General features: G+C 37.2%; 1 long non-coding RNA gene across 1 annotated transcript in view; it reads right to left on the bottom strand.

Annotated features, from left to right (window-relative positions):
* Positions 1 to 18,962, bottom strand: part of LOC125691028 (uncharacterized) — a 237,164-nt gene that overhangs the window by 125,106 nt on the left and 93,096 nt on the right. Inside the window, exon 3 of the long non-coding RNA XR_007375887.1 lies at positions 5,444 to 5,544. This is a non-coding gene — a long non-coding RNA (uncharacterized LOC125691028). The remainder of the gene's footprint in view (positions 1 to 5,443; positions 5,545 to 18,962) is intronic.

The raw sequence follows: 18,962 nt of genomic DNA, 5'->3' as shown, positions 1-18,962 counted from the left end.
AACTAAAAGCTGCTTCAACTCACGACAAACAAAATATCCTTTATTCGCACCAACAGTCCTAACACCTGTGCAAGGCACAGAAATAGTATTGTTCTCTTCTTGAGGAAGCTGAGTACACAATAGCCCAGTGACTTAACCAACATCACAGAAGAAGTCAATATTATTGCAAAGAATTATTCCCTTCCCCTTTCCTTGTTAGCAAAAACTATTAACAGGGCCATGAGAAAAGCTGTCATCTCATCCTGTTGTTCTCTGCAAACAAAAAGCCCAAGTGAAAGAAGAAATGAAGATTGATCCCATCAGAGCCATCTTACATGCACCACATGTATAATTTTGCATTGTTAAAATAGTTCCTTGCTGCTACAATTTCTTAAACCTACGAAAGCTTTGAGCATAGTCCTAATATCAAAACGTCCAGCAGTATTTCACATCAGATGGAAGACTACTTTTTACCTTCTGAGATTTTCCTTCTGAGATTTCCAGAGCCATATTCTCTCTAAAATAAACACTCCTACCTACATGAGATTTCATACTTGTTTACACGACATGAAAACCAATAATAATAAAGCAAACAACACTACTGTTCAACAGTAGCTCTGAACACAGCCGGAAAAAAACAGTTCTTGGCAAAGCAAGAAGATCAGGGTATAGATGAAGAACTCCTTGGGATGATAGAGTTTCAATAGGCCAATAACACACACCTCTGTCTCTGGTCTAGTTCACCCTGAACACTAAGTCTCTGCTCCAGAGAAACTTTTGAAGCATACTATCTAGGGAAAGTGGAAGTCATACCTTTGGGTAAAGCAATGCTTCATTTGCCATGATTACTGCTTTTGTTGTTAAAAAACACAATTTCATCATCACCCTTTGCTCACTATTGACAGTTAAGCTCATGCATTAGGATTGCAGGCACCTGAGAGGCACAAACCCTGTCTTAATTCCACATCTGTGCAGCATGTTCTACCCTGAGATCTCAGTCTCTGCCTGGATTCCTATATCCCACCAGAATTTCAGCAAGAAAGAGGTGTGAATACTATCTTAATCAAAAAGAAAGGTGTTGTCCTTTTTCCTCCAGCTAAAAGCATGTCCACAATGCCTCACAAGTAGTTTGAGTAAGTTTTTCAGTTTGACCAAGAGAAAAATAGTCATTTCAGCTTTCATAATTTTGTACATACCTCTCAGAAACATTCCTGTTCTACCCTGACCACAGAAATCCCTTGCATTCCAACTACAGGCCTGTGTTAACAAAGTCTGGACAGAAATAGACCTAAAATGAGACCACAACATTCATTTTTTTAATTTTTGACTCTTGGCACGGCAACTCAGGTTTGTAGAGATGCCATAAAACCATTTTGAAAATACTTTCCAGAGGACAAAGCTAAAATCTGTGCTTCACTGATCTTTGTCCTGTAGACAGAAGTTGATGGAGATGGCTTCTTCCCTACAGTGTTTACAGACTATGCAGAGGAAGCAGAGGCAATTTGCCTATAAAAACTGTGAAAAGTTGACAGCAAAGTGAGGAACTGATTCTGTTTTGCCAGGGCTCCATCCAGACTAGCCCAGATTGTATAGCACATTTTCATTTGCATGAATATTTTGCTAGCAACAAATAGCTCTGTTGAGGTAACCCAGAACAAGCAAAGACTATGAAATGCTTACTTTTGAGAGGGAGATTATCCCTTCAGAAAATATCAACAGCTGAACAGACTCCCAGGTCAGCTTTTCTTATATCTCTATCTTAATTATTGCTTCCTGGTGTCTGATTCTAAGCAGCAAGAATAAGTAATTCAAGACATATTTGTTGCATGTGTTGAGATTATTGAAAAGTCATATTCACATGTATCAGTTTTTGAAGGTGGAATCCTGCAATCTTTTTTGAGAAGTTCCATGGTTTATCAGTTGTGTGTCAGACTTCGTGTCACACTCAAATGAACCGACAAAAAATCCCACTACGAGATGTGGAAAAGTAGTTTCTTCCTGCAATCATATTTTTTAAGTATTAGATCCAGACTACACAAAGAAATTTGCCAGCATTAAATTCAGTAGAGATACATAATAGCTGTAATAGATTATACTTGTGGTAAAATGTAATGAAATAATAAAATCTAATTAATGCATAATTTTGCACTACAGGTTTCCGTTTTCATTTTTGATCTTAGGCAGTAACTCTATATGCACTACAGTAACTTCACACTCATTGTATTTCAGTGAAGGAATCCTAATAACAGCATACTGTGACATTTAATTCTAGTGGCGGGCATAAGTCATGGCACAATCATGGTCTTGATCAGTCATCCAGAACACAGGTTGGCAGGATCTTTCAGTGGGAATTTCTTTCGGGTTGTATCCCTCAGATTCCTTACCATGAAAACCAGCATGTCTACCAGGGGTGCTAGAAGAAAGCTGTTGTATGCCACACCTGGGGAAGATATGGGGTTAGAATGCTGCCTGGGACACAAATCTTGCCTTCAGGTCTACTGTTTAGATGAAGCCATAAAGACTATGCACAAGATCATACATGAAAACAAGAGGCCATCCACACCAATAGTTGATTAGAAGTATTTCTCCCTCTTAAGAATGCAACATCCTTATTTTACTGTAAATAAGCCTTTTCCAGCAACCACGCTAATGGAAAGAAAAAGGTCTCACATTTTCTTGTGGAAGCTGAAAAACATTGCAAACCTTACAACCATAGTCTGGGAAAAATTCCAAACAGAGTTCTGCTCACAAAAGGCCTGCTGCCTTAGGCAAGATCATTTACTGTTGGAGACCGCAAGAATCAGGGACTGGAGAGATTTACTAGGCTTCCAGAGCTTTGTCCCTTGCAGATATATCACAGGACAGCAACAGCGGATGACCCACAATTTAGCAATATGGAAAATTCTTCAAAGATTTCAATGTCACAACAGGAAATGTTGGAAAAATGTAATCATTTAAAGCAGAAATCAGAGGCATCCAACATCGTGTGACCAGAAGTCTAGCGAGAAGTTTCAGCTGCAGGGTGAGAAGCTCTCAGTGTCCTCACACTCAGCTCTAATTCAAAGGCTCCTAAATGACTTACAAGACATAGAAAAACTCACCACAATTGCTCAAGACATTAAGAAAAATGTGGTTAAAGGATATTTTGATAGTTGACAAGATTTAAATCTATATATATTAGCACGGTGAAAAAAAAGAGCCTGTTCAAGAAAAATAAGAAGAATATTGGTGATATGTACTCACATTGTAACATGCTGTGAATACAAGCAGCATATTGAAGAGTATTGGTCTATTAATAATGCATTAGTTCTTACTGGGCAATGGTTAGCCTACAGTACTAATTTTATCAATATATATTTTTCTATACAATGTGAATTAAAAGGTGAATTTAAAGTAACCCTGGATTTGAGAATAGTTCAGTTAATAGACTGACACAAAAATCCAAGATCCAGAACAAAAGCGGTCGAACATAAATTTCAAGATATAAATTTATGAAGTGTCAATGCATAGAATCACTCATTAGGGTCGAGTATTAACAAATAAGTAAATAAATAATCTGAAAGGACATTTGCTGAAACAGTACATCTAAGGAAAAAAAAGAAAATGCTAATAAATCTCAAGAGGTAAACAAAGTAAAAGATTAAAGGAATGTTCTGTGATTTAGAAATGAGTTAACAGTTTTTATTCTGTAAACATATAGAACGTGTGCAGCAAACTATTAACAATACGTACGATGGAGAAAAGTGAGGTGAGAGTGTGGTTGAAATCTGTGAGCTAAATTATGTGATTTAGCCAATACTAACAAAGATTAATAGGAGATCTGAAAGGACTCAGGAAACTCAGGGCTCCATGTATTTGAAATTCAAAATAGAAAATGAACATAACTTCCTTGGAAAGGGGGAAAAAATGAGTTAGTTTCACACATGTGTAAGTAGCAACTACAAATCAGAGAAAAAGATAAGAAAATGCAGGATACTGCAATAAGGAAGAAAGCCTGGACAGCTGTTTGAAGACATCCTATCTCTGACCACCTGCATATATGAAAATGAAAAACGTGCTCCATTTAGGAAAAAATATTGATAACGAAATAGTAATTACTTAAATTGATTATGTTTCTTTACTTCTAACACTGACTTCATTTTGATACACTCTGTCTCATGAAGAAATGTAACAGAAAGGGAATCGAGATTGTTGATGGTACTGGAAAACTTCCCCAGAAGTAGAAATGTAGAAGTTTATCATTTTTTCCCTTTAGTGAAAAAATTAAGAGTTCATACAACAGGGGAAAGAATTGAGCACTGATAGGCAACTGAGGGTTTAGCCAATAGCCTAGCACAGCTACAGTTCCCTTCTTATTGGACTCAGGGGAAATGCAATCTTTACTCCCAACATGTTGATATACAAAAAGTGGCTGTGTCTATCTTACAACCTATATAATGTGTGGTCATAATGTGTAAAAGTCTGTCCTTCCCTCTTAATCACACACACTTCCAATTATTCCTGGTTCACAGCTGTGCTGTGTGACTGCTGACAATCTTAAATGTAAAACTTTACCTTTTTCATATTGTGATTTTTGAATGGTAGTAAAATATCTGAGCACTGTAGATTGATAAAAAATATGCGAATATTACATTTTTAATATTCATTTCATAAACAGCACAGTTGTTCAGAATATATTTTTTAATCTTTTCATCTTCTATTATTAATTGAAACAATTCCTAAATTCACTACGCTTTCCTTCTTCAACTAAAGCTACAGGAATTTCTGAATGAATGTGGTGCAGGGACCAAAAGAACTGGGTCACGATGTCTTTCACTTTCAAAGCAAGATTCTATTACTGTGGGCACTGATTCAAGGCTTGTGTTAAAACAGGCAAGAAATGATGAGTGAGTTAACAGCACAGAACTGCCATGCTGAAAGACAAGGGGAACTGTACAGTGCAGGTGCAAAATTCTGGGGGCTTGAGGCACATAAAGCCAACTCTTGTAAGTAATCATCTTCTAACACTGCTATTATTTCAGGTGCTCATCACTATTTACATGGAAAACAGTTGTCATCATTTCCTCATTCTGGCCACTCAGCAGGATTTAGATAATGCTTTTAAAAAGAAAAATTGCAAGGATTACTGAATTATGTCTAATTGATTGGTTGGTTTGGGGAAGGGCACTGGAGAAAAAAGAATCTCCTTGCCATTACTCAATTAATTTATTAGAGGCTGTTCACCAAAAAAATAAAAAATATATATATATAAAAAAAAAAGATGCTTTATTTTATGTTGTGTGGCAAACTTGAAACCACGAGTGTTTACATGTGTTGCACGCATACACTTTGGGGTTTTAATAGCTGGTTGACAAGAGATTAAAGGCAGAAATATGGCATTTTATTAAAGCAAACATATCAGTATGCCTACTATGATAAAATGATCTAGTTTTCTTCAGACACAAAAGTTTCTGTTGAGTGATACCTTTGAAATTCCTTGAGGGCACCCTATTATTCACTTTCCTCAGCAGAGAGCAGCTGCAAATGGTCTCCAATTTTCAAAGAGTATTGCCTGGTCATTCTTTACTGTCAAAATGAAGAAGAGCATAAAAGTTAAGTCAATAAAGTAATATGAAATGCTTAATATAAAAATTCAAGAATGAATGATTAACCATTAAAAACTTGCAGTAGCTATTTCAGCCAGGAAAAAAAATTAACATTTCCCTTGAAACCTATTAACACTCCTTGTAAACAATATTCTTTCTTGAAATATATGACCTTTCCTAATGCTCTCCATACACATGGCATTTTTCTTATATCCACTTTACCTTCACTGATATGCAGCTGAATTCCTCAGGAGAGGGTATTTAGAGCCCCTTCCTCTGATGCACTGAAAAAAAATGCATTCCTTTATTGCATTCACCTTCACAAATACACCTAATCTTCAGCTTTAGATCTTAAAATCCTTTCTTGATTGGAGAGTCACGTGGCCTGTTGTAGTTCTTGACATTCTAGCACGTTTCCAGACACAGTCAAGTGCCAAGCACTGAATTGATCTCATTCATTTGGGCCAGTCACAGCTACAGCTATGTACAGCAGATGAAATAACACTTTCCTGATGCATTTACCAAAATGGTGTGTTCAAAAATTACACAATAATCTCAACATCTTAGCCTTAATCAAAGACAAGGTGACTGCTTACAGGGAATGCCACCTGTATATCCTGCTGCACAGAAAACAGGAGATACGATCCAGTTGTAAGATTAAATGAGACTTTTTAGGCTGCTTACCCACTCAATTTTCCTTAAGCACTGAATGCGGAAGAGAGGTTTTGCAAGGGGACCATGGGAAAAATATGTGGGAAGTCATGGTATGAGGCCTCAACTGAAATAGATTATACAGGAAGGGAAGGGTGACAAACAGGGCTTAGGAAAATGTTGTGGTGATTGTGATTTCTCCTTCAGCTCCTCCTTCTAAATGGGGTTTATGGGAAAAGATCAGTGGTAAGGGATTCTGTGTAAGGCAATATGCCACTGTGCCCATGACTGTAGTTGGCTTCTGCATTTCATGTCTGTCAGACTTTACAATTATTGTCTGGCACAGGAAGACACACAAATAGTTTAAACTTTGCTGACAGTGTCAATTTGGAGATCACTCGAGGTAGATTACCACCAGAGTTTTGGGGGAGGCAACACGATAGAGAAACACTGCCGAGGAAAGTCAAGTTAAACAGTTTGGAAAATAAAAAACAGCAAACAGAAACAATACCAACAACAATTCAAAATCCTTCAGTTAGGAAAATAGTCTGTGAGAAACACAGCAGGTTTCAGCTCAGATAATCCAAATGATTTATACATTCGCTTGTAATTGCAGTGACAGCTGCTCTGGAAGGTTGAAGAATATAAAGCAGGTGTCCATTATATGTATCATTCAAGAGGGTAACTTTACTCTGAATTTAGACACAGGTGTCTAACAACAGATATAAAGACAGATATAGACACATCCTTATAAGATTGCTGGTTATCTGGGAAACCAGAATTCCCAGTTCCCTTTAACTGCATTAACAGGTTATAACAGGACAGGAAAGTAGTCCTCGTTTCTGTGCAGGTTTACAAAGCCATATGCAAATAATTACTAAGTAGGATGCTAAAATCAGAGAACCAAAAATATTACTGATCAATGTTGCATTTAAACTCACTTTTAAAGTAAGCAGTATAAAATTCAAATTGAAATTTGTTAATCTTTTGATCTAGTGTTATGGCATTTACTCTAATCATCTTGGAAATACGTGTTCTTCACATATACTCTTAATTCAGTTAGAAACAGTAGGAACATCTGACCCAAATGCCACAAAAATTTTTCTACAAAGTTAAAAAAAAATCAGTGGGATGCTGAATTTATTATGAACTTTTTAATCAAAGTAGTCTTAATGAAAAGCAGCAGAAGTGAGGATTAGTCAGACAGGCTTACACAAGCCCAGGGAATGGCTTGCATCTCTGCTTAAACTAATGTACTTTGACAAGTCCCATTGAAAATGGGAGGGCTTAGATTAAAATCTAAGCTTTAAATTCTACACTTTCTGCATTCCCTGACAAGAATCGTACTTACAGTGGCCTGACATCATTCAAAATTACCAGCCCCTCCAAAGAGTGACTAAGAACAAATGTATGCTTATTTTCAGCTATCCTTTGAAAGTTCATCAGCTGGTCTTAGTGAGAACCTTGCTGACTACCTAGGGTAGCAAACAACTTCAAATATCTTATTAAAGTCAGAGATGAATCCCACTTGTGAAGTGGATACATAATTACAGCAAGTGGGATTGGATCATACATACAGAAAAAGAGTGAGCAGCTCAGACATATTTATTCCTTAAACTTCACAAAATTTATTAAAGCTTTAAAGTGGAAGGTCATCAAAGCCACCATAGACAGATGGACGCCTGCAACAGAAGAATCCCTGAAAGTAACAGACACAGGAAGCTGTGGGGAGGCAAATAGACAAAACACTATAATAAAAAGCAAGGCAGATTGAGCAGTGATGTGTGGTTATAATAAATTTTGCATGGTCTCAAAATGGAATGGAATTAGAGTGTAGGAGACTTGCTAATGAAGTCACATGAAAACTTAAAAGCAAACCAGAGACCAAGATCAGATTCATCTGAATGAAGTAGATGTGGATGATGTAGACTTGCACATCTGAGATCATCATCCAAGGATCTTCTTAAAGACAACAGGCATGTAGCCACAAGAACTAGCAGAAGCTGGGAAAAATATATCTTGTGATCATGCTTATTGTAATTGCTGCTATTTCCACCATATAATAGGAAGGAAGTGTCTAGCACAAAGTCATGACCAAAAAAAAAAACTGTATTGAAAAGTTGCTTTCATATCTTTATATTCTTCAGGACACTCTAAACACCATCTACATAGAATGAAATGTAAAGAACAGAAACTGGCATTAATTACCTCTTAAAAATTTCTCAGACTTCTCTTTCATAGGAAATCTGTTATTTTACAAGCACATGCTTTTTTTCTAGATGGAGCTTCAGTAAGTTCTAGCTAAAAGCTACATTGCATCCCTCAACCATACTGTTGGCATCTAATTAGTGGTCACTTGTTTCATTTCTACAGGTAATTTTCCTTATAAAAGAATTTTTAAAAATGCTTTCTATATTGCTTGATGAAAAAATGGTGAAGATCTGCTGTGGCATACTTGAAAAGATTTCTTATGATAAACAGCAGCAACTTTCCATATTCTAATTGTTTCACTACCAACAAGACCACAAGTACGTGTGAAACCAATAGCACTAGTTTTACTGCTGTCTAAAGCAGAACAGAACTATTGCAGAACACTTCCAATCATTTGTTATGATTAGGTATTTATTGCAACCAAAATTCACTTCCTAGTTGCATTCTGTATATATTTATTGTCATTTTGCAGATGGCCACTAACAAGGATGGTGAGCATATGAGTGGTTTAGACATATATATATATATTTTTATTACACAGCTATACATTGTTCTTCTACCACAGTCATGTACTATTTGGTATAATTCCAAAAACTCCAAATCCTCAAACACTGTTTGAACTTCTCTCATTTTTTTAAGCTGTTCTCATAGTTTTGGAGGGTATGGGTTGACATGTGCATGCAGAATGCATAGGACTGACTGGGACACTGCACTGCAGTAGACACTATACATGTCAAGTCAGCCGTGCTTAACTAATATAGTGAGAAATCTGTGAAAGAAACGTTTAGGACACTAAGAAAATTCTCCTATAACTTCTTTGTAGATGAAACAATACAGCTCAGTCTTGATCAGTGCTATTTTAGTTTTGTTCTTGTGTTTATCAGTTAATTAAGAGTTTATATTCTTTGCCTCTGTAGTAAATCACGGTGCCCAACTCGGGAAGAATTTGACTGTTTTCAGTGGAATGCCACTTTTCTAACATTCACTTAAGGTGAGAAATAAATTTCTGAGACAGAGGATGCACCAGATCCTGAATCACGCTAACCTTAAGCACAGCCTACCATATTCCATTTTTATTATATCTCCCATTGCAGCAGAAGCACTCATAATAGAAGATAATGCCTTCAAAATGAAAGCATCTCAGGAGGAAACGCAATTCCAAGTGGAGTTTTAGTCTAAGCTTTCTTTCATCAGCCTCATAATGCATAGGAGAAACTGCTCCTTTGCCATGAATATTCAGTTCACAGTGGTCTGTGGAAAAAATAAAATCATCTAGAGTAGCCCTGATAGAAGGTGACATCTTGATCACACATTGACACGTTACATTGCATCCCATCTTCTAAAATCATAAATGAAAAGAGTGGCTGCATTCCACAGTCTCTGAATTCTTTCAAGACAGCTCAGCAATCTACAAGTGAAAGGTAGGATAAATTATTACAGGAGACTTCTCAGCATGGCTGTTCTAAATCAAATGCTGTCAAATAATTTTTAACTTTCTTTGATCTGCACTCAATCTCCGTGTGCTTTGCTGACCTATAGTACAGACTCTCCTTGACTTCCACTCCTATCTTTTTCAGTCTCTCTGCTCATAAACTTTTATTTTCCTTTTTTTATCATGTAAGTGTAGGAATATAAAAAAAAAAAAAAATTACATCTGATGGCTTGGTGAGCTTTATTTTATAGATGCGTGGAAAAAAAATAGTAAGTGTGTTAGGAATCTAAAAAGAAATGAGAAAAAGGCACAAGTAAAATAATCTTGCAAGAAGCAAAAATATGATGTTTTGGTCTGAGAAAGTATTCTCCCTAAGGTGTTTTATGGTTATAAGAGACACATCACACTAACTCTATATCTGATGGTTCTTACAATATATTTTATAGGAGTAATGACTGTAACTTAAAAACCTGGGCAGAGAATAGACTCGAGCAGCAATAGAAGAAAAGAGTAGAAATATTAATGAAGATTAAAAAAAAATGAGAGGGAAAGAAGAGAAGATATAGACACAGAGTGAGACAAAAGAAAAAATAAATGACGTGGATCAAGAAATCATAGAGTTATAGAACAGCTTGGGTTGGAAGGGACCTTAAGATCACTGAGCTCCAACCCCCTACCATGAGCATGGCTGCCACCCAGCAGCTCAGGCTGCCCAGGGCTTCATCCAACCTGATCTTGAAGGCCTCCAGGGATGGGGCACCCACATCTTCTCTGGGCAGCTGTGCCAGTGCCTCTTCACAATCTGAGTGAAAAATTTCCCCTAATACCTAATCCAAATCTCCCCTCTTTTAGTTTAAAACCATTCTCCCTTGTCCTATCACTGTCAGACCATGTTCAAAGCCAGTCTCCCTCCTGTTCATAAGTTCCTTTTAAGTACCTGAAGGCTGCAATGAGAAAAGCCTTCTCATCTCCAGGTTGAACAAGCCCAGCTCCCTTAGCCTGTCTTCATAGGAAAGATGCTCCAGTCCTCTGATCATCTTTGTGGTCCTCCTCTGTACCCACTCCAGCTCCATATATTTCTTGTACTTGGGACCCAGAGCTGAATACAGTACTGCAGATGGGGCCTCATATGGGCAAAGCAGAGGGGAACAATCCCCTCCCATCCCTCTCCCTGCTGGCCACCTCATTTTTGATGCTGCCCAAGATACTGTTGGCCTTTCAGGCTGCAAGCACACTGCTAGTTCATGTCCAACTTTTCATACACTGGGACCCTGAAGTTTTCCTCCTTGGAACTGCTCTTGATGAGTTCTTCTCCCAGTCTGCACACGTATCTGGGATTGCCCCGATCCAAGTGCAAGGTGTTGCACTTGGTCTTGCTGAACATCCTTAGGTTCATGTGTTCTTACAAACAGTGAAGTGAAAATAAGCAAATGTTTCCAGAGTAACTGCTGAAGGTATTAATTACAGTTGCTACTAGAGTAGAGTTTAGGGCCTCCAAATGCATTGTATTGTACAAACAAACTACAGATGAAGCTGACAATCAAAGATCCTGACAGTGTGTAATACGTGAATGTGCAAACAAGTAGAGTTAGAGAAGACGAGGTAACAGGACAGACAGGCTTGTCAGTAGGCTGTGACACCATCAGCTGGAAATGTCACACACTTCTGTTTACTTTCAGAAGTATGGAGTCACACCCTGAGCAGTTCTGCTTTACACTCTTTACACCTGAGTAGCTTAACATGCAGAGTAAGAGATAGAAAAGGCAAATACGCTTCCCACTTTCGTTTCCAAATGCTCTTTTATAATATTTGTGTTTTCAATTGCCTCATCTGTGGTAGCAGAACACAGTCACTGCTATGCAGTGCACACCATGATTTGGTGTTCCACTGATCAACTGAAGTTTATGACAGTGTGTAAGTTTGGGATCTTTCCTCTTACCTCTCCAGCTCTCAGAACAGTAAAATGTAAAACATGAGAACCAGAAGGGTTCTCTCTTCTGTATTGCAGCAGGTAGAAAACACAAGTAGGAATTTATATAATCTTCCTAAAAGCACCCACTCACAGACTCCATAATAACTTTACTCAAAGTTAGAGAGTTCCTGTTAATATCAGTCACTCCTTTGTCAATTAACCCAACTGCTTCCTAAAATGTCCTTACTGGGTCTGGAGAGGAGCCTTTCAAAAACCAGAATACTGTTTTGTGCCTCTAAACTTCCTCCTTTTTGAAGACATGAGAAACTTTTTTTCAGGTTTTCCTTTTCTGCTTGCATCATTTGTCAACCTACTCATGAACTCTCCCTACCCAGTCCACCTTTGTTCCTAAAACATGATTCCAAGAATAGCACAAAAGTTAATCAAATTGAGTGAAATAGATGATGTAGATCTTTGGTTTAATATTCAGTAATACTAATGTAAAAAGAATCATGTAGAAGTGTATACTTGCTCCTGAACACAGGCATGAACTAGACATACTAAATTCTGTTAAAAATGGTAAATGTCCTACAGAGCTTTCCTGAACAATGGCTCACGCTGCTATCAAAATGGTGTCCTGTATGCTCATTTCTCACAGTCTTTAATATCAGTTTAACTCTACTGTGAAGTTGATTTGCACAAAGACCAGCAGTGACAACTCCAATTCCTTTTAAAAAAGAAAAAAATCATATATGACAACTCTAAAGAAGACAGTAAGTTGCTGCTCTTTTTCATCAAATAATCTAGCCATACTCAAGTACACCCACAGAGCTCCACCAAAAAGCTACTGAAGAGAAAACAGAATTTGGCAGTTAGATTGTTTTCACCTGCCAGCATATAACAGTCTCAAGGAAACACAGCACAGACTGTACCAGCTAGGAGGAGATTCCATGAGCTGTGCCTCTAAGAATTGCCTCTCCCCTTTTGTTACATGCTCAAACATCCTGGGACGCCAGTCAGCAAGGACAGAAATCAGTAGCAACTGTTTTCATAGTCCAGCCGTATTTCCTTTCACAGTTTTCACCCTTTCCAACTTGCCCTAGGAGACAGAAAGTTACAGCTTCTGATAAAGAAATGAAGAGACTATTGTTCAGCTTTGCACTGTTTAAACCTGAGCAGTTTAGCGAGCAGCTACTGGAGTTCATATTTTGTTTTCCATATTTCTCCTCTTATGCATTCAAATTCAAATTGACAAATGCCTTTGTATATAATTTTAAACCCTCCCCATCTCTAATGCATCAGTATCTTGTTACATTGCCTTTGATTTCATTGTTTGCAGTGCTAGTATCAGCAGCATGGAATTGCCAAGGCACTAAGCAGCCCAATTTTTCTTTAATTTCTCAGAAAATTGACAGCTTTATGAACTGTCTCTTTACCTATGCCCCATAAACATGTCAGGCTGTGGAAAACCATTCTAATTAAATCCCGGGGGATTGCAATGGAAGATTATAGCATCTTGGCAGGTTATTAAAAAACAGTTGTTCATATATACACAAATATCTGTACTAGAACCTAGCATTTGACAGAACAGCCAAAGAATTAACCCCACTGGCAACTCCAAATAACATCCACCAAAAAAGAAAAGAAAAGAAAAGAAAAAAGCCAAGGAAAAGTCAGGCTAATTAAATGTGTTGGGGGGGGGGGGGGGGGGGGGGAACGGGGTGCTGTTGTCCTGCATTTGATTTTTTTCCCAAAAGTTGGTAATTCAGACTGTCATCTGGAATCATCACCTTTCATCCTTGATTATCAATATCTGATATATAAGAAGGCAGAAAAATGCTTTTCAGGTCCATATACACAGCTCTGCTAACTACATAGCCTTGAAGTAAATTAGAATTGATGGATAATGTGAATCATTCAATTCAGCATGTACTCCTGTCTGCATCTGGTCATCCAAGAGAAGACATAAGAATCTCTGAGAGTAAAATATTTCTTTAGAGATCAAAGTGCATCATTTACAACACATTTCTTAAACAACTCTGACTTTGAGCAACACTTGTTGTTCTGGATATTCTACCTGAAATAAGCTGTCCAATTACTTTTTAGAAATAGATATTCAGGATTTGGTTCTGGGGAATTTCTGATAGAATTCTGGGGAAGTTCTGATGTAGCAGAACTTGCATCTGAATGGTTTGGCTCCTGAAAGCAACTTCCAAATATGTGATTTTGTGCAGACTGTATCCTCACCTGACCAGGAATGTTGTAACAGGAAACTCTCATCTCTGTCCTGAGATCTGCCATTTTCAGGGCTGGAGCTTTGTTCCCTGAGAGAAGTGTAGCGGCACTGAGCTAGATGTGTGTAGAGTTTTACAACTAACTGGACTTCCGAGAAGTGCCACTAGATTTTACTATTTATGACTTGAAAAATCTTCTAAATATAAGCTGTAATGCAAATGTTTAGTGCACCACCACTTAGATTTGTTGATATTCCACATTTATGGGAGCAAGATTTCCATAAATGTGAAGTGTGAGAGATATTCTACGTTTAAAATCATTGACACAGAAAGACATACAATCTCACGTTCTCTGAGAAGACAAAGAATCACCCTACAGAACTCCATGAAGTTTTTCTCTGAAGAAAGATAGCATTAGTTGTCCTTTATTTAAAAAGAGATTTAAATATATGCCATCTGCCCTGAAAATATCTGTGTGAAATAATCAAAAGCTGTTTATCAGTTTGAAAGCAAGAAAGAACGACTGAATCTAGAAGTACATATACACAAAACACTAGATTGACTCTAGGCATCAAGTACTGAAACAGTTAAATATTTAATAATATATTTTTGTGTTCACTGACATACTGAAAATGATCCTTCTGTGTTTGTCATCTAAAAGTCACATCAATACCAAAGAGTTGGAGGTATCCAATAAATGTAGGAATTAAATTAAATGCTACAATTTAGAAATACATTGGACCTGACCGTCAGTCTTTTTCCATCTTTGCTAATTACTTAGTTTATTAACTGGTATAATATGTAGCATACTTGTTACTTGTCTAGAAAATGACTGAGTGATTTGAAAAAGAGAAGAAATACACACAGACTCTTCTAATGCTCACAGAATGCATTGAAGCTACACAAGGGCTACTGCTAGAATCTGAACTCTAAAAAGGTTTCTGCTGAACTTATTTTCTAAATAATAGTTCAACAAAGTGCCACTTTTTCTTTTAAAATTTGATATATTGCTATCTTTGAAAGATGAAAGAGTATCTGTTTGACTGTAAGTAAAGACAGCTTCAAAGTGTTAGGGGCATTTCTCCCACACTAATACTTTTAATTTCACAATTTTCTTTAGTAGCGTATCATCTTCAAGATCTTTTAGGAACTCTGGATAGAAGTCCTAGTGGCAGATGAAGAGGAGCCTTTAAAGGAGCCTTTAGTTTTGGATATCTCCATGAAATATCTGTGCTGTTGGTATGCGAACACATTGAGGAAGGGAGTAGAAACCTCAATGATCACTGGCAGTCTGATAGAATTTGTTTTACATGGTAAAGCTATTTTATCAATCTACAGTTTTTATTCATGGCTTTGTTTGTGCCACACTCAGCACCTTCCATGTTATAACTGCACTAGTCAAACTACTGCAACAGAGTAAAACAAAGAGGGAAATCATGCTTCCTCTTTGTTTAAAAATAAAAACAAAATGAGCTAGCCAGGCTTTCTACATAGCCCAGTGTATTTTATTCAAGATCAAATGGAGTTTGTGGGAATTCAAATCAAGTGCTTCATTTTTAGGCTGCTTATAGCTAGATGGTACAACTGCAGCTACAGTAAAATGGTAAACATCTGTAGGCAAAAAGAAAATCCACAAGTGGGCAGGTGCTAGAAGTGGATCATAATTACATTAAATCACATAGTGGGGAAATCACGATGAAAACTCACAGGAGGAAGTACTGCTTATAGACCTAAATCCTCACCCCCCTGAGACAATGCTGGACCAGATACCTGAACACCCTCTATGCCACTTCAGCAAACTCAGGTCTTCCTCTGAACACACCAGCTAACAATTCACTGTTGAGAATAGGATGTTATTTGGCGGGTAGGTAATTTATGTTTTCACATGCTGTCACAAACTGAGATCTACTTCAGTTTCCTGAGGAAAAAAGCTGGGAAACAGTGAAAGAAAACCCAATATTACATACTTGCTTTGTATTATTATATTTAAAAATCAGAAAGGGATAAAATATGTGACCTTTGAGCTATTACAGATAATGGACACTTAAATAAGGCACCAACTGTATTTACCTCAGGATGCTGTCTTTGCCAGGGGAGAAAAATAATTTTATTCAGAAATGAACTTGTTTAGATCTGAGTCCTTTGAAAATTCCCATCTTTTTCCAAAAGTTACTTGTAGATAAGATAAATCTTGATTCCCTGCTTTCTAACAGCTAGGCTTTGTTACTTCTTTTAATAAATGCATAAATAAACTAAATAAAGCTTCTGATTGATGCTCTTGCAGTCACAGGATGGGAGAAAAATGTCTTCAACCAACAACAATCCCCAGTCTTGAGAACGAATCATCTGTAGGTTACACTTCAGTAGGTGTGGAGACCTACATAGTCTAAAAGAAAAATAATTTTCAGAAAAGTTTTAGTCAAAAATGCATGTTAAAATCTCTTCTGGCTCTCCACTCTACTGGAAGAAGAAAAACAAAAAAGCACATCTCTATGAGGAAGAAGAAACCTTAAGCAAGAAAAAATATCCTCCATATCCAGACACTGTCCATCTCAGTGAAAGATTCACACTTCAGACTCAAGTTGGTACTTTTTTGGAGACACCAGGCTCACGTTTGGCTCACTGTTCTTATCAGAAACTGCAGACTTCCTGTATATAAACATCAACATGTACCACCCTGGTTGTGTGCTTCTCAAAGCAATATCGATAAGAAAAGAAACTAGAATTTAAGAAGTAGAAATATATCTGAAACATAAGCATAGTCTTTATCAAAGTTGATTAGACCCAGAAAGAAACAGAAATATAACAAGAATGACCTCAGGCTTCCTTTGGCAATAACCCATCCAGCATTTATAATTAATACTACTACTAATCAATAATTATGATAGGCTTCTCTGAAAGCTCTAAATCCTGGTTCAGTCCTTTCCTAAACAATCAATGGTGAACAAAACTTTCCAAGTTCAGTGAAAAAGCCTAAGGAAGTTAAATTAGCCTTTGCCAGGGAGTAGGAGTGTGAACATGAATGGTAATTTTCTCTCTTTAGTATTCATTTATACAAGCCAAATTCTGATGCCATTCATAATAACATAAATCCAGAATTACTCCCTTGCAGTCACTGGAGTGAGTTTAGATTTACTGCACTCTGTAAATAGGATCAGAATCTAGCCCATGTGCATTTAATTATCTTGTCTAACAGAGTATGTCCCTCGATGAAAGAAAAAAAATCAACCCTCAAACAACTTGGGAATGGGCAATAAAAAGGGTAGAACAGAGCCACTTCTGCACCAGCTGTAAGGTCCCCAGGAAAGGAAGGTAAGCACAACCTGAGGAACAAACCTATTTCTTTATGTTTTTCTGGAGATCTTAAATTCTGTCAAAAGTATATTCACCTCTGATAAATCGTAAATATACTGTAGACTTGCTCCATTTCCTAGGTGTGTTGCTGATTGTTAGTAATTTACACTCAAGATATAGCAACGATTTGCCATTGGCTTGGGGGAAATTGTTTTGCTGCCTATGATTTATAGCTATGATTTGCCTAAGAGTTTTATGAGGCAGTTTTTCCTGAATATGCCCTCAGTGAAAAGCCCCCAAACAGAGGCAGCTCACAGAGACCCTCAGACACTGTCTTATTTCTCCCTTATCCAAATAACAAGAGACTGTTCACATTTTGAATTACTTTCACTCTTCTTCCTCTCACTCAAAAAAAATAAAATAAAATAAAATAAAAGCATGCAACAGAGTACAGCATTATCAATGCCATACTGACTGATTGCTGGCTTTACAAATATATCATGATATGTGCAAGCGACCCTATTGCCACTGTTACAGTTGCTATCAGCATATGCACATCAGGATATGACAGCTGACCTGGCTAAGTGATAATCTACTACTATATGAGTGAGAATTTCTACATGGAACATCTGCCTCCCATGTGAAGGCACCTAGTCATCAGTTAAGAAGGTCTGAAGATGGGAAAGAAGTGCCAAAGCCTCATTTCTGGTTACTTGAAGTTTTGGTAAGTAGCAAGTGTTAAGAGTCCAATACTCTTCTAAAACTATGCCCAAGAATATGTGGTCTGGCCTGTGACTATGCTGAGTGCCTGATCAGCAAACATCATGGCTCTCTGGTCTTGTTTTGAACCTAACTCATTATTGAACTCAGAAAAAACATATGTCCATTTGCTGTAACACTTTGTTGTTGTTGTTTTTTGCTTTGGGGAATGGAGTGGAGATGAGGAAGGGAAGGGGCATAGAGCTAAGGAAATATTTTTCTCAAAAATAAATAGTAACTATTAAAGAAACATAGCCAAATTCTTCATGTGGAGAAGTTATATGTTTACAGATGTTCAATGTTTTATTCAGTTAGGACATATTCTTTTGTAATTATTTTTTATTGCCACTACATTAGAACTTCTGAAGTAATGGGATCTCATTATCATGCTGGAACTTAGAAAACATGGAGTAGATGAATTTATCTCCCAGTAGTTCAGATGTAGTTGCATGCTGAATTTCCCAAAGTCAGTGCCAGAACTGCAACAACCAATATAGCAGTTCCTGATTCAAAATTAATACTTCTGTGAATTTTTAAAATGTTAATAAGTAATTCCTTCCAAAATGATTTGTCCACATCCCTTTTGTACACATTCTCACAGAAGTTTACACATTGACTAGTAACACTCATGGCTCATTTAAACCTCCTCCAGTGACCCTGATAATCAGCTTATAAAAACCAGGTGATCTATAAGTACGTCATACTGGAGTGCCAATATCCAAAGCACTTAATGTCAGATCTCCAAGCAAGAGGACCATTACACTAAATGTTTCCTTTGTTTTCTTAGTGCATTAGCTAGACATATAAACCAACTAGGCTATAAGTTAGTGTCTTAGGCATGTCCTGTGGCAGCAGCAGGGGAACAGTGATGAGTCATAAAGTTATTATCAGAAAAGCAGTATTGA

This window comes from Lagopus muta, chromosome 3 (genome assembly GCF_023343835.1).
Source record: "Lagopus muta isolate bLagMut1 chromosome 3, bLagMut1 primary, whole genome shotgun sequence".
Taxonomy (NCBI): Eukaryota; Metazoa; Chordata; class Aves; order Galliformes; family Phasianidae; genus Lagopus; species Lagopus muta.
Note: the sequence above shows the minus strand (reverse complement) of the source record. Positions and strands in the feature narration are given on the sequence as shown.